This window comes from Pleurodeles waltl, chromosome 7 (assembly GCF_031143425.1).
Source record: "Pleurodeles waltl isolate 20211129_DDA chromosome 7, aPleWal1.hap1.20221129, whole genome shotgun sequence".
Classification (NCBI taxonomy): domain Eukaryota; kingdom Metazoa; phylum Chordata; class Amphibia; order Caudata; family Salamandridae; genus Pleurodeles; species Pleurodeles waltl.
Genome location: NC_090446.1, coordinates 1392441833 through 1392465689, shown reverse-complemented (window position 1 = coordinate 1392465689; position 23857 = coordinate 1392441833). Strand labels below are relative to the sequence as shown.

General features: G+C 42.7%; 1 protein-coding gene across 2 annotated transcripts in view; it reads right to left on the bottom strand.

Moving 5' to 3' along the window:
- Nucleotides 1–14994: 14994 nt before the first annotated feature.
- Nucleotides 14995–23857, bottom strand: part of LOC138246404 (E3 SUMO-protein ligase ZBED1-like) — a 169139-nt gene continuing 160276 nt past the window's right edge. For both annotated transcript variants that reach the window (XM_069200991.1, XM_069200992.1), the window contains one exon: nucleotides 14995–23857. This exon is cut by the window's right edge and continues 19539 nt beyond it. The gene's annotated coding sequence lies outside the window, so the exon portion shown is untranslated.

Below are 23857 nucleotides of genomic sequence, written 5' to 3'. Positions count from 1 at the left end.
GTTTCAAGTAGTCCAACTTGCTGGTGACTACAGCACGAGTGACGGTTATTCTAGTGTTGCTTGGGAGCCACTTGAAGGTCTTTATCAGCATCTTCAGGGTGTGGATGCAGGATGCAGTGGCGGCGCTGACTTGTGCGATCATGTCCTGTTTGCCGTTAATGATTATTCTCAGGTTCTGGGTGTAGATCCGAGTTCAGCAGGACAGCAGTTGGAGTCCCATGGTGAGGTGTTCTTGCCGAAGATCACTACTTCCGTCTTCTCGGTGTTGAGCTCGAGTTTCTTTCTTTCAGTTAGTGACTCGAGCCATGCAATCGGTGGACTTGTTTCTTGTTTTGCATATCCTGTCTGCGAGGGAGCATATGAGTTGTGTGTACTCTTCTTGCAAAGGTCTTGTGAGGGGGTGATGTTGCTGGAAGTGGCAGGAGATTTTTAATGATGGTGAAGATTTTCTTAATGCTGTTAGTGCTGACATTGATGCGACTACAAGAGTTTGCGCTTCGTATTCCACATCTGCTGGTGGCATCTTATTAGGCCTGATTTAAAGATGTTTTTATCTGCGGTGTCTTGACTTGTTCTCTATTTGCACTCCAGTTACTTGCAGTGGCAGTTCCTCTGTGTACAGGCTGGCCTGTAGTCAGGCTCTTGCCATTGGATTGAGGAGAATCAGGGGGTCAACGTATGCGGTGATCCTTCTATTGAGGTTTTTGATTGCATTCAGTGAGTCGCTGGTGTACTCGAGTCGGTGCTATTAGAGGGTGGTAGCCCACTCCTCTTCAAAAATGCTTTTCCAGCTGCGGCAGGCGGATCCGGTGGTGGCAGGTCTGTGATGGCGCAGGTTGTATGGGCTGAAACTGACAAGGGCAAGGACTATCCAGGTCATAACTGCTGGCCTGTCAACTGTGATGTTGATTGAGGAAAAAATCTATTTCGACAAATGTATGGTGGTTTGGGTTGGTTCAGTAAACATGCTGGGTGAGGCCAAGGTTTCGTGGGTTTTCTGGAAGACTCATATAATATGGGTTTGTACGGTCTTCTAGATGAAAGTTAAAGTCTCCGAAGAAGATGAAGGTGCTGCCATTGATGATGAGGGGTGCAACAAAGTCCATTTACAGCCAGCAGGGATAGCTGTAACGGTATATGGTGTCGAGGCTGGGATTAGCCATTTTTCCATGAGAAAGAGGAGGTCTAGAGAGTGGTTGTGCATTAGATCCCATATTTCCTTTGCATGTTTGGTGAGCAAGCAGGCGTTGAGGAGCATGCATGTGAGTGTGGCACTTTTGTGTGATTTTTGGTCTAAGGAAGGGTTCATGGGTGGCTGGTTTGTGTAAGCGTGAGTGAGTGGGGTGCAGGAGAGGTGGATGTAGGATATAAGAGCGTGCATAAGAACTTGCATGAGGTTCATGTTAACGTCCCTTTCGTGTTGTGTGGTGGAATGTTGCTGCAGTGTGAGGAGCAGGGTCTGGAGTTAAAGAGCATGAAGAAGCGCAGAGGTTATTGGTGGGTAGTGGGGAGAACCTAGTGCTGGGTGTGGTCCAGGTACAGATGGGCACAGAAGGTCTTGCCTTTGGCTCAGCATTGGCGCATCCGCTGCCCAGGTCTGTTGTGCATCCAAGCTGCAGCTGCCATTAAATAGGTTCCAGTGAGGAGGGAGAAGTGCAGGGTACTGTGGGCGGGAAACCAGTGATGTCACTTCCTGTGCAGATGGATGATGGGAAATCCAGTGTTATTACTTCCTCAACAGATTGACAATCGGAAATTAAGTCCTCTTGTTTGGCTTCATTTTTTACTTCTCTGATCGTGCTTATTTAGCATGGATGTTGAGTCTTGGACAGCAGCTGCTCCACTGCATGGCCGGTATCAGTCAGTACAAAGTTGAATCATGTCTGTCTATCTGTTGGTTGGTAGTATTTGTTTGGGCTCTAGGAGAAGCTGGGTTGCATGAGTCCGGTACGAAACCCTACTCGAGCAGCAACCACAATCCTTGTCATAGTGAAGTCACAAGGAAACGCCAAATTAACCTGTGCTCAATCCTCTAGTAGCTTGGCGAAGAGCAGTCAGGCTTAACTTAGTGCCAATGCATAAAGTGTTTATTCAGCAATTCAAATAGTAATAAAGTGAAACACAACAAAAAATCTCCCACCAACTTAGAAAAATTTAATAAATAATTTAAGACCAAAATGGGAAAAATACAATTAGTAGAAAACAGTGCATAAAAGTGCAACATGCCAGCCGTGGTTATCTGGTCACACCAAATTGGGACAAAGATGCAAGTTCAGGCCACCAGTCAAGAAGCACTGTTCGGCTATACAGACATAGTTAAGCCTGCTAAACAGAGTACCTTAAACCCCGATGCATGTTCTAAGCGGTGTTGCTTTCCAAGTCTCGCATTGTCCAGCATCGGTTTCAAAGGAGCTGTGCGGGTCCATTTTGTAGGGCTCTACATTGCTTGCAGTGAGCTGTGAGGCGTAACTTGGCAGGGCTATGCGTCATTTTGCATCGGTTTTGATGGGGCTGGCTACTGAGGCTTTAAGGGGGCTGTGCGTTGCTCGGCGTCGATTACAATGAGGCGGACAGCTGTGTGGCAATGCTTTGTGGGGCTTTAAGTCGGTTCTAATGGGACCACAGCTGGGCTGGCATGAGCACTTTCAGGTCCACTTCTAAGGTTTCAGAACTAGGGTGGCACCACTAGGGGAGGCAGGACTCACAGTAGGCAGAGACCTGGTGCTTGGTTCAAGGCCGTTGAATCCTATACTTTCCTTGAGGCTCTGAATAGGAGGCCAGCCTATTGGTCCTTGGAGTCACTCTGGTGGTCCTGGGTTCAAAGTACAGGTCCAGTCCTTCGCTCAAGCAGCAGCGCAACAGAGCAGCAGTCATTCTTGCACAGCAGTCCTTCTTAGTCTTCCACAGGTGCAGACACGTACTGAAGAGTTGGGTCTGAAGGTCCATTATTTATAACTGGTGCCCACTTTGGCGTAGGAGACGGTTCTGGAGTTTTCCGCCCCTTTGAGGTGTCAGGCATTCCCCCTTCCTCCCTGCCCTTGCCGCAGCTTGTCTGAGGCACAAATGACTAGTGGCAAACCTTTTGTGATGTGCAAGTGTGGTAGGTGACAGCTCCACTCCTTCTTTAAGTCAGAATAGCCCATCCTTCCAACACCTATCTTCCCTTTGTCTCTCTGCCTCGGAGCTATACACAAGGACCAACTGCCAGCTACACCTAGGCATGTGACCCAGGTACAGGCTGAAGGCACCAATGCTTTAGGGAAAAAAAATCCAACTTTCTAAAAGTGGCATTTTCAGATTTGTAACTTAAAATGGGACTTTCCCATTAAAGAGGGGTTTAAATTACAATTCTTTAGACAAACGTGATCTTTCTACCTGCTTCCAATCGAAAGTTATTACTTATTAAATGTAATAAGGTAACCCAATGTTATCAAATGGGAGAGGCAGGCCATGCAGCAGTGAAAAATGAATATAAGAGTTTTTTCGTTTTTCTCTAGCAAGACATGTTAAACCTAAAAGTACATGTCCAGCTTTTTACACTGCACACATTTGGTTTAAAAAGGAAGGTTTGGCCTAGCAGAAGGTTTATTTTGCCAGGCCGAAATGGCAGATTAGCACTGCACCCAAAGCCTGCAATGTCAGGCCTGAGACTTGTTGAAGGGGCTGCTTAAGTGGGTGTCGCAATCAGTGCTGCAGGCCCACTAGTACCATTTAATTTACAAGCTCTGGGTACAACTTTACTAGAGACTTACAAGTAAATTAAATGTGCCAATTGATTAGACGGCAATTCTACCCAGTTTAAGGGAAAAACGCACAAACACTTTAGCACTGGTCAGTAATAATAAAGTGCAGAGTCTTAAGGCCATCAAAGAGAGGTTTAAAAAAAAACAGGAGGGCGAAGTTTTGGCGTGACCCTGCAGAGAAGGCCAAATCCAACAAAGTTGTAAGTACTTCTTTCAGTACGCTGTCAGATCCTAGGAAGGTGCGCAAAAGACTTGGAAGAGCCTGGACTCTTGTTTTTGCGGTGTAGACACTCACTCATTGACTTTAATACTTCCTTCCACTTAACCTCCTAGAGAAGGAGTGTGACTCAACTGTTGATGCGGGAGTTATAAGTAGTAAGAGCATTCTCTGGTTGGTACTGAGTTGAATGATGCACACAAACAGGTATGCCCTACTTTGCGGTGCAACTTCCCTGAATAAGAGTATTGCTCTATAATCAGGTGCCATTAGGTTCCTTGGAATTCAATCAAAAAAGATGTGCTTGACCTTTTTCTGAAATGTTACAATGCTATTGAGCCCATAAAGATATGTTAGCCTGAAACCACAGTTTATGAACACAACTGCAACTAGACGGAGTGAGACTTGAAAAAAGCTGTGCACGGTTTCTTGAAGATTTGATGTCTGAACAGTCCTGAGCTTCTGCATGGTGAAATACCCACCCTGGGGCCTGATAACTGGGTACAGCTGGATCATGTCGAAGGGTACTTGTGGGAAGAACCTAATTACACTTTTTCCAAAAGTTTTGAACTTTGAAGCAAATCTACATTCATATTCTGTGCATTATTCCACCATCTAGTGCTTATATCCAGGACATTTCTTAAGAGAAATAAAGTGCTTTTTGAACACTGACCTCAGGTGGCATCTGTAAGAGTTGTAATGACATTGACTGTGCCCAACAATGTGACCACCCCATTTAGATTCTTTTTCCCAGTGGCAAATGTTATTACAATCTGTACTGGCATGACTTGTTTGCGCTACTCCTCTTTACTGGGTAAGTAGGAAGGAAACGTGACTGCAGAACAATTTCAAGATGCAAAAGGAAAATATTACTTACCTCTATCAATCTGTTTGCAACCTTTAGTCCTGTAGATTCACATGCTTTGCACAGTCTGTCCATCTAGTTCTGGACTCAGAATGTTAAAACTTTTTACGTGGAAGTGTGAACGTGCAAACCAAAATAGTATCTCTGAACTGTAATTCAGTGATAAATGCAACATGTCTTACAGTTCGTATCGAGGGAACTGGGTTGGGCACATGTGAATCTAAAGCAGTAGAACCCGCAAACAGGATTGTTGAGGCAAATAACTTTTTCTATTTTCAGCATGTGGAGCTGTTTCTCATATGCTTTGCAAAGATTAAGTAGTATCCATCCTCTAAAGAGCTAGCTTGTGATCAGAAGTTGGAGATGGGTGAAACAATGTTTTGAAAATAGTCTGTCCCCCTTGCACCTCTAAATGTGCCTGGAGGTTTACATACATTTAATAATTGTGCGTACAGGTCCAAGTTGCCTCTTTGTAAAGGGACATTGCCATTTTTGTGCACTTTTATTGTGAGTAGAGTATGCAAGAAGCACAGCTGTTAATGTGTGCTTTGCTTTGGTACAGCTGACTTGAATACATTTTAATATCCATCTGGCTATACCCAATTTTGAAACTGGGTTGCCAAGGTGAGAGTTGGGCAAAAGCCAATTATAGTTGCTTTGTTTTCCTAATGGACTTATGGCATTATTTAAACTTTTTTAGCGCCGCATTTGCATAATATTGTTACGCAAAAGCGGTGCAAACTTACAAAATTCAAATATATTTTGTAAGTTTGCACCGCTTTTGCATCAAAAAATGATGCAAATGCAGCGTTAAAACAGTATAAATCAGGCCCTTAGTTCTGGCTGCGTAGTGCGTTAACACTCTCCTAATATCCAACACGTCTGAAGCTATCTTCTACCAATTGCGGCTGAGGGCAGAAGAAAGTAAATCAATCAATTGACATCAAACAGAGAGGCGACTATTTGTAAGAAACGAGGAGGAGTACTGAGGATCATCTTGTCTTTGTGTGCAAAGGCTCTTCCACTGACAAAGCTGTTCATTTGCTGACCATGCGTAAGTAGTGAACTTCAGTGGAAACCAACAAAGGGGATCATGCAGTGGGCCCAAAAGTCATATAGGGAAAATATTAAGATCCTATAAAAGCGCATGTGGTAACATAGGAGGAATTACCCTTCTAAGATCTTCAATAAATGTTTTAATGACTGGTAATTTGAAAATAGTTTGAGAATGTTGTAAACAGCCTACCACAGCTGCCAAAGTACTGTAGAAGACAGACCTGACTTTGCACGTGCACAAGATTACATATAATAGCTTGCATGGTTGTTTACAGTAGCTCTCAGTTGGTGTTAAGGCAAAGGCAGTCACGGCGCGTCTGGTGGCTCCTTAGAAATAAACATACTTACTTCTTCAAACTTTCCGTTTCCTGCCTCTGCTCTCCACACCATGTTGTCTGTGTTTGTGGCTCCTTTAATATTTGCACACTCCTCAGAAAGACGCAAATATCAAACTTCTTAAATTTCAGGTGCCAGACCGCAAGATCAGTGATCTGGTGTCTTGGTCCAGCAGCTGCCCTTGTGAGGCAGGAGTAGGTCTGCCTGGCTGTAGGTTCTTGTGAAAGTGAATGACCATTTAGAGAAGGAGGGAGAACCATGTCTGCCTTCATAGTGTTGGGGTGATAAGAATGTATGTCATCAACGTTCTATGCACTTTCCTCATCAGAGAAGGTATCAGAGAACGTGGGGAAAAAGTGTAGACAAGTATGTCTGAGTAGGGTATCTACAGGGTATTCTCCAAAGACTGTGGTTGTTGGCACCTGGACTAGAAAGTTTGGCCTTTTGAGAGTTGCAAACAAATCGAATGTTGGTGTGATCGAACGCTGGAAGTACTGACTGAAGACCTTCTGGGTATGTCTTCCACTTGTGTGTGCGCTGAAGACTGAGATCGGAAACGTTGTTGCCAACCTTCAGTAGCTGCTCTACCAGCAAGTGAACTTAACATGGTAGCACATTTTGGCAAATCTGGCAAAACTGAGCACGTGCCCCTTCCCTTAGTATGTAATATATTGCTATCATATTGTTTGAGCACGAGAACTACCTTTTGGTGAATGTTGGACAAAAAGGCTTGAAGAGCTACCTGTATGACCATGAGCTTGGAAAGTCACAAATCAAGCGAGGAGTAGGCAAACTCAAATGTGCATCCCAGACCTCCACACCGGCACAAACCAAGAGCACAGAACAAGTATTCCTGGAACTGTACCCTGTACGGAACAGGAAAGATGAGGTAAGGGAGAGAACAGACACAGGCAGCTGGGGAAGGTTTCAATACACTACGTTTTCACAAGCAAAGGCTTAGCCCAAGAGGTCACAGCAGTAGGGAGCCAAAGTGTGATAAAGCAGACACAGTAGGTCATATAAACCCCAAAGTTAAAGTAAATACAAAGCCATACACCTATGACAGCTTACCAACTTCTGCAATATCACTGCAGGAATGAGCACCAGAGCAACTAGGAAATACCCTGACACAATGGAGAAGCAGAGATAGACTGGTGGGGAGACAACACACGTTAAGCAAGAACCCCCAACTGGGGAGCAGTATGAACCCTAAAAACAGGCAACCAAGAAGAGAAAAAGAAAACAAATCTCAAGAACAACAAAGGCCAAATGCCGAACTAGGGAGAGTGGAAACCTTAAAACACAACATTGCTAGGTTATAATACTTCCCTCTAACTCTGCTTATATTGGCCTGGAGCGACTCCTCTAACCTTCGTGAATGCCTAGTCCCACCTGCCAGCCTGCCCCGCTGCCACCGGCCCAGTCACCGCACTCTCCACTGGGATCTGTGGCAACTACGTCTATAATCGCTACATCATACTTGCTTTCGTCAGATTTCGATATGCTCCTTCTTGATGAGAACCACAAATGAATTAAACCTTTTCTTGGTGAGCTGCAAAATAGCTTGAAAAATCCTGAATGAAATGTCTAAGAAAGTTTGTGAAGCTGAGGAACTTCTGAATTTGTTTAATTGTAGAAGGCATATTTCCCGCATCCATTTGTACTCCATAAGGGCAAATCTGAAATCCGAAACAAAGGTGATGTTGAAGATCTGCTGGCAGTGCCTCAAGTAATAACCATGTGCAGAGTTTGCTCTATATGGCAGTGCCCAACATTCACTGAGAACCTGCTAGTAAATTTGTTGTACTAATTAAGTACAGGATCACCAATATTTATTAGTGGCATATCCCACATTAAAGGCTCTAACTAATAATAACAGAATAAGCAGCACCTTAGACTGACCTATTGTGAATAAGGTGGGCTGAAACAAAAAATTAATTTGCTAATTAAGGATCACCTGCAACTTGTTTCCGGTGATCGTGTAGTCTGCAGTATGGGAAGTGAGGGGCTTTGTCTACTCACAGTATTTGAATCTCTATTAGAATACTTGGATGTTCCTGACAAGGTATCTTCAGAAACAACCTTAACTCACCAAGTTTATTTAACAGGGAAGCATTCTCCTCTCTTGCTAAATTAATATGGTCTTGTAAGTTACAGATGGCTTGATCCATAACTTGCGGAATTCACATGAGTGTGTTCCCCCCCAAGATGGGCCTAGCAAACTGTGATAAAGCAGATACGTTAAGTAACTTGTATGAACCCCAAAGTTAAGGTAAGTACAATGCCGACCCGCTTCTCCAGTATAACAGCAGTAATGAGCACCAGAGCACCTAGGAAATGCTGTGACACACAGGGGAAGCAGAAATAGCCTGGGAGGGAGCAAATGTAAGTGAAGGGAGAATACCACGTTTCTAGGCAACGTTACTTCCTTCGGACTCTGCTTATATTGACCTGGAGGGGCTCCTCTGACCTTTATGAGTCTTGCCAGTTCCCATCTGACACATGCCTAGTCTCCACACCCTCCGTTAGGCTCGATGGTAAATATAAGCCTTTCCACGTCTGGATCTGACCGGTCATGCAACAAGTACAGGACTTTTGGGAGATTCCTCATCCCGGTACACAGATGTGCAGGAGACATTGTTGTGTTGACCACAGGTAATGCGCAGTAGATTTTTGCATGATAGCACTCCAACTCTGCCAGTAGGTTCTGTGTTGATGGTCGCTTTGGGTTGACAAAAAAACTGCCCAGTAATAGGCTTTTTGGCGGTACATGGCTGCAGTTTGTGCTGAACACTAATGGTGCAAACACTATATCTTCTCAGTTCCTTTACTTGTCACCATTGCCCTAAGATAGACTCGTGTAACCTGACATGCGGTACTAAGGGAATGCAAAAGACCCCTGCAACTTCATAATCATTCTTGCTTTGAGAAGATGCAATGTCTACTAAAGGAGAGGCACCTCTGAAATGCCAGCACTCTTTCTGGACTATGGCATGCTTCTGCTGTCACCATATTTAGAAATGTCTGCATTTGCCCAGGTGGAAATGACAGTGAGCCCTAACGGGTGCAGAACTGAAATTGTATGGTGCATTGAGCAAGGCATTATGCGTGACTTCTCCCCTTTAGCAGCCAATGGCCCAGGTTTAGAAACACACCGTAGATGCACTGTCGTAACCATCAAACATTTTGTGAACACTCAAGTGCTATAGCTCTAAATTGGTAACAAATTCCATTTACCACAAATCTTAAGTACCAACATTGGGCTGGGTGACTGGGGATGTGGAAATATACATGCTTGGGATCACGTGTTGCCCAGTATTCCCCTTCACGCAGGAGATATATGGGACCGTATCATGATAGACTTGGCACGGCCCAGTCTAATGAGTTTTATGCGCATGCGCCTGTAGAGTCTAAAATGAATTCATTTAACCCCTTATTTCGCAGATAGTGATTTATTTTCAGAAAATATGCCTTGGAAACAGCGAGCAAGGGCGGCCTCTGTTTTCGAGTTGCATCTGAAAATAAAGAAATCATAGAATATCGAGTTAAATAAACTCACTTTATTTAGCCAAAAATGAAGCAAGCTTGGCTTTGCACTGTTCAGTCTATTAAGTTGCAGCTCATGGTGTCTTTATATGTAGTTACTTTGAAATGTTTGGGTGTGATGTAGTAGTTTAACGCTCTCAGGTGGACGATAGGGTGCAGAGTTGTGTCTTTCTCTGGAATCAAAAAGTAGAGAGAGTCTACAGATTTCTTTTTTCTTGTGAAGGCAAAATCTTGTTCGCTCCCTTTTGTACAGTTCTTGTACTGACGCCAACAGAAGATGATGATGCTAATACTGTATGGCCGTGGAGGCATGATAGCCCTGATAATATCCTTTGGTCAATGATAGACAAGAGCCATTGTTCTGAGGTAATCTGCTGCCACTATGGCAGGTAAAACCTCAGATGTCCCCTTCAAGTGCTGTGCAATCAAAGAATACGAATGGTTGGTCATTTGAGACAGAGGAGCCTGAGGAGCCTCTACCAGGGTCACCTCTGCCTTTCCATCAGCAGTTTCCTCGGATACCACCTCTTTTGCTATTATTCTTGCATAGCTGGGTTCCTGAAAGTAATGCTGATGGACTTGATACCGTGCTCGGAAGCAGGGGAGACTTTTCCCTTGTAGGTGCTGTAACAAAGGCTTTGACTGTGCCCATACTCTGGTGTCTAGCAAATGTTCTCTATCCAACGGAAGGCTGATACGGTGCTGTTGCACTTCGGATCAGAGTCAGAAATTCTAACTCACGAATGGCAACATAAAAGCATGCAGATGCTAATTCGCCTTAAAGGTGTATCTGTGACGTTCCAAGGCACACAAATACTGGCATCAGAAAATAGATTGCCTTTTTGAATGATTGTCATTGCTCTTTTCCTATAGGTGTCAGTAAGATGTTTGATCAGATGTTCCATTTCATCCCACTGGTCTCTACTGCACCTAGTTAGCAATGTGATGAGTTCGCAATGTGCCATTGAGTGGCTGCAGACATTGCTACCCTTTTCCCTGCCACATCTATGGTCTTGCTTTATCTGGATGAATGCTTTTTTTCTTGGCATGTGCAATACCATAGAGCTTGAGGAAACATATCCACAAATGAAGATTGGGTCCTAAGGAGCTGGTTTGAATTTCCTTTCCACTTGTGGAGTAACTGTCCTAGCCTGGACGCGTCTTTAAAACTTCCAGCAGAATATTTGAGCATAGAAGCCTTGAGCGCTCAATTTACAAAATGTTCCTAATAAGAAATCATCCTCCTGCTCTACATGGCGTTGGGACGTTGTCCTACAGCACAGTGATTGGGATCATCTGGTGATAATGCCTTCACTGGGTACAGCTCTAGACACATCGTCTTGAGAGCCAGTCATGTAATCTTCCCAGAGATCATCTTGATCATTCATGTCCCTAGACTCCTGATAAGTTGGAATTGGATCTGAAAACTGACCTTGATCGGAGTCAGCATGTCCAGACACACCTGCGGCTGGACAGGAGTGGAAACCTGTTAAGGCTTTTCTGGCTTTGGAATAGGGCAAGCCTTCAATTCCTCAGTAAGTGTTGTGTTTGCCCCAATATTACTACAGCCACACCCAGCTGATCACCTTAGTTCCAAAAGGAAATCTTTCCTTTTCAGAGAAAAGGAGAACTGTCATGTGTCCTTCACGGCTCCTCTAACAAGGTATGCTTTATTAGACAGAGAGTATGTGCAGTCACTTGATCCTCTTAATATCCAGGTGATGATACACTTCAGTCCTTGTGCTCTGAATCAATATGCACACACCATGGCTGGTATTGTACAATTATATGGCTATTTACTATGCAGTACTTGCCTTTCTAACGAATGATCATGAGTATCATTAGCAATTCTGCAGATAATATACTAAGGAAAAGGTTAAGAAAGTTCAAATATTTTATCACACATCCCTAACCTAAGTCAAGTCTATTCCCTACCCAATATGTCAACAATAGCTTCAACCATTTAACCTAAATTGCTATATCATATTACTAGGTTTCTCCTATGCCACGCTGTCAATAATTTCCCTGCATACTTTATACTCTCCTCGGGTTGGCTGTTGGAAATTCATTCCTTTAGCATCTCCCCCCAGCAAGTGGTTCTTGTGTCTAACTGAGCCGCTGCACCAGTACATCCTGTACCTTGCTTGTTAATGGTGGAGAGAGGAGTAGTCACTCATACCCAGCACCTGCTTTGCTACAAAAATGCAACATGCACTGTATCCTTCTGCAGAAGCACCAGGAACCTAATCCTACTTTTCCCTCTTTCCTTCTAAAATGGATCTCTGCAAGGCGGACCTTCATTTCCTTCTAAGGCGGATCTCTGTAGGTGATCCTTCCTTGCAGCCACAGTTTAAACACAGGCATTATAGAAGTGGAAAGATTTCCTTATCTGTCTTGTTAGGTTGATCTGTGTCAGAATATGGTGGAGTTTGAAAAACAGGAGATTTCTAAACTAAAAACATGGAGGTGGGGCACACAGTTATTAGCATAAAACAATTTGTCTTTCTAGGTCCTATGCCTGCACAAGCAGTGCCAGATATAAAGTGCAGTTAGGTTTAAATGCAAATGCAATAAAGCATACTTTGCATATAACATCCACCATTATCATACAAATAACCCTGCCACACGCAGAAACAGGGTCCTCAAAAGTAAGTTTCTGCGTTTTAAGACTGACCAGTGGTGATGTAGGTGGGCTTTATTGTATGTGGTCAGTATGGGGGTCAAACTAAATGTTGTGCTGCCTTGCGACTGTCTGGCCTTCCTTTTCCCTGAGATGGCCTGGTGCAGACGTTGTCGAGAATGTGTTCTGATTAGGAGTTAGCATTGACTTTGGCAAGAAAAGTATTTACGAATTCTCTGGAAATGAAACTCTAGACCTCAAGGGTTTTCCAGCGCCAAAAACTTTTAGCTGTGCCAAAATGGCCTGGACATTATTTGTTGGCACAGACAGGACCTCCTGGACCTCCACCTAGCCTTATGAGGGTCCGTGACCAAATATTTTAATGGCCAGAGAAAGAAAAGACATACAGAATGAAGGATACGTCCTCTTCTTTTCCCACAGACTTCACACAATTGGTGCAAGAGGTGAGAAGGAAATTTAAACTAATTAAAAAGCAGGAGGGAGACTTTGAAATCCACTATGCAGTGATGCATCCGCCTATGCTCAGGTTTCACTAAAGGAAAGTCCCACTTTTTCAGACTCAAAGACAATGTCAACGCTGATTAACAAGAAAAAAACTGCAACAGCAAAAAACATAAAAGAGAGCCAGTTGGAGGACCCAGATGGCTAGTTCCTCAATAAAATTGTGTAATGTTGTGGGTGACATAATGTGCACTAACGTTTAAAAGTATTCCCTTACTGTTTCTCATTGTCTTGGATAACAAAACAATTTGATTGGAACAATCCAGTTCCAGAATGTATCAGAGACAGCGAGTGCCCAGCGAGTAATATATATCCTAGGGATGCTTGCTGATGCTACCAAAATGAGGTCTGGTCATCCTTGATCTGATCTTGAATGTTCTGCATTGCTGGTTGAGCTGGACACAGGCTGGGAAGCAGGCTGAGCTACTCTGCACTATTAAAAAATATGTAAGGGATTCTGTGAAGCTGCTCAGGTAATTGCACTGGAACGTAGTAAACATCCTAAAGCAATTATTGTCCTATTAGTCTATGTTAACATATACAACATGGTATAACGCAGGTTTTCATTTTTTTCCATAACTCTACTGTCTGGTCTGGCTTCCCCCAGCGAGAATGCAGTGGTTATTTTTCTTGAGCTTGTCATGCCTACATGTGATTTTGTTTTAAGTTAAAAGACGTTATTATGGGTATCTTCATCGAAAATTTCAGGCTTAGTAAGGGTGGTGAGGGGGGTGCGGGTTGTTACATTGTGAATTACAGACATATCTTTACAAATCTGACTCTACAACTGTGTGCAGTCAATCATTAGAAATCATTACTGGTACAGGCTAACGGCACCCTTAAATAACACAGGTGGAGATACCAAAGGCATTCACTTGACATATGGAAAGTCTGGGCCTAATAATCATGGCACAGCATGACAAGTGATGGCCTATTTGGACAGGTACAAATCTGACATTGCACTATTACAGGAGACTCATATGGCCATCAGATTGTCCCACCCAATTCCCTCAAAATTTGCATACGTATAATTTTCTGCCTATTCAACCTACTCCAGGGACGTGGCACACAATGTAGACCTACTCCTGGAATAGCAGATAGCATAGAACACTGCAGTGTGGTACAAAATGAAGTTGGTGTAAACCGAAATAAGAATAGTAAACGTATATGGACCTAGTTTCAGTGACAATCAGTTTTTTGAGGCAGTGAGCAACAGTCTGATTGACCACACGCCCCAAACCATTGTATAGGGAATGGAAAATAACCTCCCACTACAAATTTGAATTGACAGCACAGAGGTATGTGGGGTACTCAGCCATATGCAGTGGTAAGCAGTGCTTAAAGACATTACGGTACAATTTGAGCACACCAGCTTTCTACAAATACACTAACCACTCATCAGTTCACGGCTCATCGGCTAGGCGACTATTAACTGGGCACTAGAGATGTAACTACTTGTTTAGGTGCCACTGTACACTTACCCCGCACACTGCTCGAACGAACGAGACACTTAGCTTCACCCCACAGTCCAGAATAGACTGCCGATCTAAAAAAGCGTAAAAATGAAAATACCTCCTCAGTGAACATGACAGAAGCAGAGTCCAACTTGCACATCTTGGGGGGAAAAAGGAACAAAGCTATATACGATGTGTGTTCAAGTGTGTGGTACCTGCCACACCTTTGAGAAGTAACTTAAAGCATTAGGTGGAATCCTGTCCTTTTAAATCAACAGAAAAGACGAAGCAGAAGACTGGCGATGGAGACTAGGCAGAGTCCAATATTTGGAAAAGATTTCTGTGATCTTTTAACTTTACCTTTTTTTGGGTTGAATTAACTGTTGCTAGCCCCATGCTAGGCAGTGGATATGTCACCCACTAAAAAAGAGATGAACTTGATAGCTTACCACTGAAATATCACTTGTGCACAGAAAGAACACCACAGAGGCGGATTAACCCTTCCTACAGGTAGTGCTGGTAGAAACTAAAACAAAGCAGCGGTTTTCTTCAAGACATGGAGAAAGCAGTAACGTGATATTCAGTGTGCACAGAACTAATCAATATTACATATCAAATCAACAAAAAGACACACATTTCATAAAATATAAAATAATTTATTCTGTCTGGTATGAGGATCTATATAAGCATGAATACTTCGAACGTGAAGTGTGGGACACCAACTCCCCAATAAGATGCAAACCATTAAGGAATCTTATGATCCCAAGATGTATGTTCGACTTCTTCTTTAAATATTTAATACACTCCTATTTTACAGTCTCAACATTCCATCTAAGCATGCGCTAAACATTATAATTTAAAGAGGTGGCGGTTTTCCTTCCCGTTTCTTACTGTCCTTTCTTCACCTCGTTCTTTGGTTTCAAGTTAATCAACTTTCAAAGGTAGGCCTTGGAGGTGCAGTTGGTTCCATTCAATAAAGGGTGAAGTCTTCTGAGGAACAAAATGTGCAGTAGGGTTGTTAAGAGGCAGGCGCTTATAACTTGACCCAAGTCTGGAAGACGGCATAACTGTGGATTAGGCACCAATCGTTGCACAATCCACACAATGTGAAGATAGTCATGGCTAGACTATCGGGTTCGTGAAGTAGAAAATAACTGTAAAAGGGCCAATCACTGGAGGCAGCTTATTAATCTTTAAAACAGAGATAAGCATAAAATAATGTCTGAAATTATTAGCCCAAGCATACACGGCTTCCGCACAACCTCCACAAAGTAATGTGCTCACTCTGTACATTTCTACACTACATACTTTTGTTCAGTTCACACATCTGCTTTTATTCACTTCTCTACAGAACACATGAATGAAAATGAAGAAATTCTCTGAGTACTCCGAGCATGGAAAAACATGGTGTAATTAGAGGAAACTGACACTAGTATAATAATTTAGAGAATTACAGAGTAGAAGGAGACTAGAAGTCTAGTGTGAGCACAATGCAGTGGGTCTCAAGGGCAGGGAAATTTGACAGCCAAAACAGAATTAATTGATAAAAGCAAATGTCCCTGTTAAGATGGGAAGTCATAGAATGAGTGGGAATCCCTCTTGGTTTAATAATGACTGCCGAACTTTAAATTCTTCATTGATCAGAGCGATCAATCCAAGTACATTTTCGCTATCACCATTCCTATAAGGCTATTTCAAAAGCTAAGCGAACCTAGGACGATCAGAGGTGAGGTATATTAAATGATGCAGCCCTAGTTAAGGACTCCTTTGAATTCTGGTCAATAGTTGCCAGGGGTTAAGATATGAGTGCATTGGAAGTCACTACAAATATTGCCCTGGCCGATCACTTTAGCCTTTTATATTCTTGTGATTTCAGTTGTGAAGAGCAAGGGAAGTTTTTTGTTTTCTCTGGCACGTCGGGAACTTTTGACACTCAAATGTTTGCGCTGTCTGATAGTGTTTTATCACTTGAGGCAAAAGCGTAGTCGGAGCTTTGGTCCTGATGGTGTACCGGCAGATCTTTTCCTGATGCATAAGGAGTTATGGTCTTGTTATATTCTTGCCACAGCCAATGCAATTGCTGCAGGGGCTCCTATCAATGATGCCTGGAGGGGTGCTACTGAAGTACCAATATATAAAAAAGGGGATAGGTCTTTGCCGAGCAATTATAGGCCTATTAGTCTCCTAGATTGTGTGCAGAAAATCTTTGTAGATGAGTTATGGGAAAGATTCAGGAATGGATAACAGATCTTGGTATCCTTAGTCCATTTCAGGCTGGCTTTCGGAAAAAGGTTTCTACCATTGACCAGGTTTTTCAGTTCTTATGGCTATATTGGAAAATGGTGACAATTGCAAAGGGCAATCTTTATGTAGCTTTTGTTGATTTAAAGTCAGCGTTTGACTTAGTCCCTTCATGGTAGCTTATGGAAGGCCTTATCAGATATGCAGTTGCCCCCCTCACATTTTCTCAATATTAGTTCGCTTACACAAGAACATGTACGCGCTTGTTAGCTGGGGAGATCAAGGCCAGGTGACAGATGAGATACCGGTACTGAGGGAGGTGCAGCAAGGTTGTGTCCTGGTGCCCACCCTATTCTCACTGTCTATCAATGATGTTGTCGCTTTCCTGACTCCGGTAGAGACAGATGCTTCTATTTTGGGGAAAATAAAAATTCCAATTCTTTTATCTGCAGATGACACTATCTCCACATCACCAAGCGGTTTGCAGAAACTGGTTACACGCTTTAACTAATTTTGTTCTGCTCATGGCTTGGAGACCAACACAACAAAAACTAAGCTAATGTCGTTCAATTCTCGTAAGTATTTTAAGGGGAGTATTCTTTTGGGCGGAACCCCCCCATTGAATTTGTTGACTGTTTAACATACCTAGGCATAACGGTAGCAGAAAGCATGACCTAGAGGATGCAGATCACCAAGACTGCTATTAAGCAGATCACCAAGACTGCTATTAAGCAGATCACAGGTGCTTTATTGAAGGAACATACCAGTCTCATACACAATCTATATGACCAGCACTACAGATTTATGAAGTTAAAGCTGTGGGGTTCTCTAATATTGATGAGTTATCTATAATAGTTAGTACTTTTGTGAGTAGTTTAGTTGCTCTGCCACCAAGTACCCCATTGTTTCCATTATTCAAGGATCTGGGGATCAGAAAGCTCGAAGGGAAAGCAAGACTGCGTCTAATTTATTGGAGGCGCTTATGGATTGCCCCTGAATTAGCACATTATGTAGGAGTCTTGCAGACCGTTCAGAAAGCAGACTCCTTTACTAAAGTACCTTGGTATAGGAGCATCAAGAAAGCACTTTATTCTTTGTGGTTACCTGAATTGTGGGACTGTCCAGAGTCTGCTAATTTACCTTCAAAGGATGGTTTAAAAAAAAGTGTTATTGGTTGGCTACAGAAAGGGGGAAGTTGGAGGCTACTCTTCATTAAAAATTACTGCCTGATTCTATTGATTTTAAAAGTGAGAGCAGTTATGAGGTGTTTTGGGGTCATATTTTGGCTCCCTTAGACAGGAAACTTTACTTTCAGTTCCTTGTAGGTGCCTTACCTCTAAGGTCATTTACTTCAAACTGGTCGGATGGGGGAGCCGTTGTATGCCCAGCTTGTAACAACAAGGATGAGAGTTTATCCCAAGTTTTATTTGCCTGCCCAGCATAAATTTCACTGCATAGAAAGTGGTTAGTTTCAGCTTGTAGACTGCTAGGTCTTCAGAGTCACTCTAATGCCCTTTGCATTCTTAGGACTGATTTGCGACCAATGTTAGCCATCGCTGTCTCGAAATTCCTTAGTGCGACATGGCAAATTAACAGGAACAGTATCTCCTTATACAATACGATATAAAACGCTTGGACAGCTGATTTGGACATCGGTGTATTTTTACACTGCAGTTTTAATGTTTTTGTTGTTTCATTATCATATGCCTAAAAGTAATAATTTAAAGATCATGTGTACGGTCCTTTTCTTAATTTATTTTTATTTTTATAGATTTCTATGTTCTTGTCTTTTGTATTATATTGTTTGTAAATGTTTATGCTTTTACGGCCCTTGTGGCCTAAATAAATCTTAATGAAATTTGATAAAAACAAATAATCTACCAATAAAGGGATTAACTCACTAAAATCCAACAGTGCCATATAACAAAGGAGAAGCTGAAAATGTATATACCGTATCGGGCACAAACGATAAAAATTGCGGTTTCTGCAGCAAATACAATATTAGTCATAATACACATCTGTACAAAATGTCCTGCTGAAATGTTTACTCAGGACTAACCACACTGGAATAGGAACAGGTAGTTTCTATAACAAATGTTAAGAATATTTTAGGGGGTAATTCAATGACCTTGTAACACATCTCTAAAATCTCAGGCAACCCTATGTTCTTGAATAAAGTTTTTCTTTAAAGCCCTTATAAGACCAGAGGGTGCCTGTAACAGGGTTCCTGGCACCCTTGGAGCTCAAGTGCGATTGGGGCCAATAGAGAAGTGCCCCAGAGGCACTTCAGAGAGTATGTCGTCCATACGACGTGACGCCGATCAAAAACAGGAAGAGGAAGTGCGGCGAAAAAAGATGAAGAAAGACTGAGGGGACACGGACGAACAAACCGATGAGAGAAAACAACTGAGGTGAGATGGGGAGGCCCTCGATTGTTTTGAGCCAGCAGTGAGAAAACAGACAGCACAAACGAGCTGAGAGGAGACCCTGGAGAACAGCGCCTCGACCGAAGTGAAGACCGAAAGCGGCAGCAGATTCCAGACGTGGAACCCGGTAACCTGCCACGTCCCCGGAGGGACGTGGCTAGAGCAGGCTCTGGAGCGATGACCAGTGGACCCTGAGATGTGCCTAAAAGGAAAACCAAACCAGAGAGCATTAAAAAAAAAACAGGAAAAAGGATACACACCACTTCAGGAGAAAGAATAGACAATAACAGGGAAAGAAGGGGGGGAGAAGGAAAAAAGGACTGGAAGAAGAGTATCAGAGAACCAAAAGGAGGATTTTTGGAACAAATCAACAGAATACCTTAAGGAGAGTAATCAATAAGTAGAAATAAAGAAAAGTGCCATAGTATACACAAACCTAGTGTCATTTATTATTCCTACACCTTAGGAGGGGACGGAAGTAGTAAAGGGTTTTCCAGCATAGCCCACGACATCTTGGTGTCAGAAGTGAGATTTGTCCCTACCTGGAAAAGGGATGATGGAGGAGAAACCTTCCCTAGAGGACATGATCAATCAACTGGCTGAAGGTCAGAGACATTTACAGATAGTGTGGGAAGAACAGTTGCGAGAACCCAGAAACGATAGGGAGACGTTGCAAAATGCTCTCAAAGGCCAAGCTACTATCATAGGGAACAATCAGTTAGTCTATGAGACAGCTATTCAAAAGTTGACAGACACCACAGCCACTACGTGGCTCCATCCAAACATACCCAGAAGGAGAAGACCCCGATGCCTTCTTTACGAATTTTGAGAGGGTGGCGGCATCAGCAAACTGGGCACAAGAAAGATGGGGACAATATGTAGCTCCCCTGTTAACAGGGACACTACAAGCTGTCTACCAGGCAGTAAACCCAGGGGGAACCACTCCATATGGGGATATCAAGAATGCTATCTTCGAGAGAGTAGGGTTTGATACGAATATTATCACAAAGTTTAGGAAAACCAGATGGATACCAATGGAGAAATTCCAGAGCACTGTATTATAGGGTACAAGATTTGGGCCTTACGTGGTTGAGCCCTATTAGCACGAACAGGGAGGAGGTGATACAGATCATCTTATTAGAACAGTTCTTAGAGGCCTTACCTAGTCAGACACGTAAGTGGATCAAACCGCATCCAAATGTCACAAAGACAACCACCATTGAACTGGCCTGTGCTTTCCACGGTCCCCTGATTTTAGAATAAACCCTCCAAAGGACAAGCAATGGCAAGCAAACCTGTTAGTTCTGTTCCGAGACCCAGATTACCGAAAAGTCCCGAGGTGAATCCCAGTTCACGCTTTACAAAGAACCAAATCAAACTCAACAATGTTATCATTGTGCGGAGAGGGGTCATATTGCACATAACTGTCCACATCGACTTCCAAAACCTGAACCAATGGAAACAGGAATAACCAGGTGCAGGGTACTGTGCACAGCCCAAAACACGACTCGATACACCAAAGAAATATTAGTCAATAATAAATCTATCAAGGTATTGGTTGACTCCGGGTGTAATCAATCAGTAATGAAGGCTGAACTACTGACAAAGGAACAATGGTGACAGGATGAATCCGTGTCTATTTGCTGTATACATGGGGATATGAAATGTTATCCAATAGCGGAGATCAATATAGACTGGGAAGGTTGGGAAGAACCCTTACTAGTAGGGATAATTCCCCACTTAGTCGAGGATATGATTATAGGTACGGATTATTGCGCTTACCCTAAACTCTTGGAAAGCATAAACGCAACCCATATAACAGACCCCTGGCTCAAAGACACTCCCTTCTCACACAGCACCATTAATCCGGGTAAGGTAAAAGCAAAGTTGAGCAGACAAAAGAGAACAGAGGACAACATATCAAATGGCCATTCAAAACAGTTCTCTTCCTTTATTCCCGACAGAAAAATCAGTGTTAATGAGTCCACCGCCCTTTCTAGTCAGTCAAAAGAAAGATTCCGTGCTGAAACACGCCTTGGCTACCGTGGTCACAGAATCCACAGGGCAGGTGGGTCCTTACTTCCTTGTCCAGAACGGCCTCTTGTATAGGATCGTCCAGCAGGGTATCATACAAAAGAGCCAATTAGTATTACCCACACCTTATCGTATACAGGTACTTCATTTAGCCCATAGCCAGGTTGGGGGAGGACATTATGGGCGGGAAAAACCCAAGGACTACCTTCTCTGACATTTCTATTTGCCAGGGGTATTTTCTGACATACGAAGATTCTGTGCACAATGTCCCAGATGTCAACTGATTAACCCAGGAATGATCCGGAAAGCCCCACTCTACCCTTTACCTATTATTGATGTTCCTTTTTCTTGGATAGGAATGGATTTGGTGGGACCTCTAAACCCCTGTACCTTTTAGTCCTTGTGGATTACGCTACTCATTATCCGGAAGCTATCCCTCTAACAAGCATGACTAAGAAAATTGTCACCTATGCTATGGTTGGTTTCGTTTCTCGAGTGGGGTTCCCAAAGGAAATATCAACAGATCAAGGTACACCTTTTATGTCTGCCTTGCCTTATGTCCCATATATGTCAAACCCTTGGTGTGAAACACATCCGCACCTCCGTCCATCATTCTCAAACCGACGGACTAGTGGAGAGATATAACCGTACTATTAAAACGCTTCTAAAGAAAACCATATCAGACTGAGGAAGGGATTGGGATAAGAAGATGCCATTAGTTGTGTATGCCATCCAAACTTATGTACAGGCATAAACCGGACATAGTCCGTTCTAATTAGTTTTTGGTAGACAACCTAGAACACTTTTATATGGCGGTGGAGAAATAGGAAGAGAAGGAAACAGAAAGTAAAGACATACTCGAATATACCCAACAATTGAAGGACCATATACAAACACTATGGGAAGATGTCAGATTGCATTTCGAACAGGCACAAAAAAAAACAGAAGAAACACTATGATAAGATATGAGAGAACTAGCTAAAGGAGAGAAGGTGTTGGTCCCATTGCCCAGCACTAGAACAAATTGCTGGCAAAATGGCAAGGACCTTATGAAATATTAGAGAGAGTAAGCCCTGTTACTTACCATTTACAATTGTCGGAATCACCAAAGAAAACCCAAATATATCATATCAATCGTCTAAAGAAGTGGGAAGAAGGGGACATACCAAACCTGACTGTTGACTCCGTCTTGTTAGTCAATAACATAAAACCTCTCTAGATAAATGTATGCCCTCAGCAGGAAGACTTACAAGAGAAGGTGCCCCACATTAACCCAGATCTACCTAGTGAGAACAAGACCCAACTCTTAAAAAGTTTACAACAACATACAAAACTCTTTTCCATAATTCCTGGAAAGACCCCTTTTATCCAACACAACATTGTTACCAAAGAAGGGAGAATAGTCTTTTTAAAACCTTATCGAATACCGAAGGCCCCTAGAAAGCTTGTTGAACAAGAAGTGCAAAACATGCTAGATATCGGTATAATCAAGCCTTCTTACTAGTCCATGGTGTTCTCCGGTTGTTTTAGTTCCGAAACCAAATGGATCGATTTGTTTTTGTACTGACTTTTGACAACTGAATGCCATCTCAGATTTTGATACCTATCCAATACCTAGAGTAGATGAACTAATTGAACAACTAGGAAAAGCACGATATCTGTCTACATTAGACCTCACAAAAGGGTATTGGCAGATACCTCTAGACCCACAGGATAAAGAAAAAAATGCTTTTTCCACCCCATCAGGACTTTATCAATTTACTGTACCACCTTTTGGCCTACACGAAGCCCCAGCCACATTTCAGTGTTTAATGGACATGATATTAAGACTCCGTACAGGTTATGCCGCAGCTTATTTAGATGATATAGTTATATATAGTGAGACATGGGATCAGCATTTACTTCATTTATCCAAGATATTCCATACTCAACTCGAAGCAGGGATAACAGCTAACCAAGAGAAGTGCAAATTAGCAAGAGACCCCATTGCATACCTCGGGTATAATATAGAGAGAGGACATATACGACCCCAAATTGACAAAGACAATGCCATTACTAACCTACCACCCCCTAAAACAAAAAAAAGAGGTACAATCGTTTTTGGGAATGGTTGGATATTATTATTGTTTTATTAAGAATTATTCCACCCTGGCGGCCCCTTTGACCAATCTTCTCAGGAAAGAACAGTAGAATAAATTTGGTGACTTAACCCATTCCCAAAGCAAGAGTTATAAAGTCCTAAACTTTCTAACACAGAAGTCCGTTCTACACTGTCCTGACTTTAAGAAACATTTCTGCTTACAAACTGATGCCTCAGATATTGGTCTAGGAGTTGTACTTTCCCAAAAAGACAAAGAGGGGATAGCACATCCGATAGTGTATATAAGTAGAAAATTGCTACAGAGGGAAAAACACTATCCAACCATAGAAAAATAATGCTTACCTATCAAATGGGCTATAGAGAGTTTGCAATACTACTTATTGGGACACCCTTTTACGCTGATTACAGATCATGCCCCTCTAACGTGGTTAGCCCGCCATAAAGATACCAATTCCAGATTTTTACTTTGGTTTATGGCACTCCAACCTTTTGTATTCCAGATACAAAATAATCTGGAATTTACCAAGCTCCCAAATGGTAATTGCGGACTACCTCTCAAGACATTCCTCGGACATAGGACTCCATCAGCCCTGTTCATTGGGGAGCAAATGTAACAGGGTTCCCGGCACCCTTGAAGCTCATGCGCAATTGGGGCCAATAGAGAAGTGCCCCCGGGGCACTTCAGAGAGTATCGCC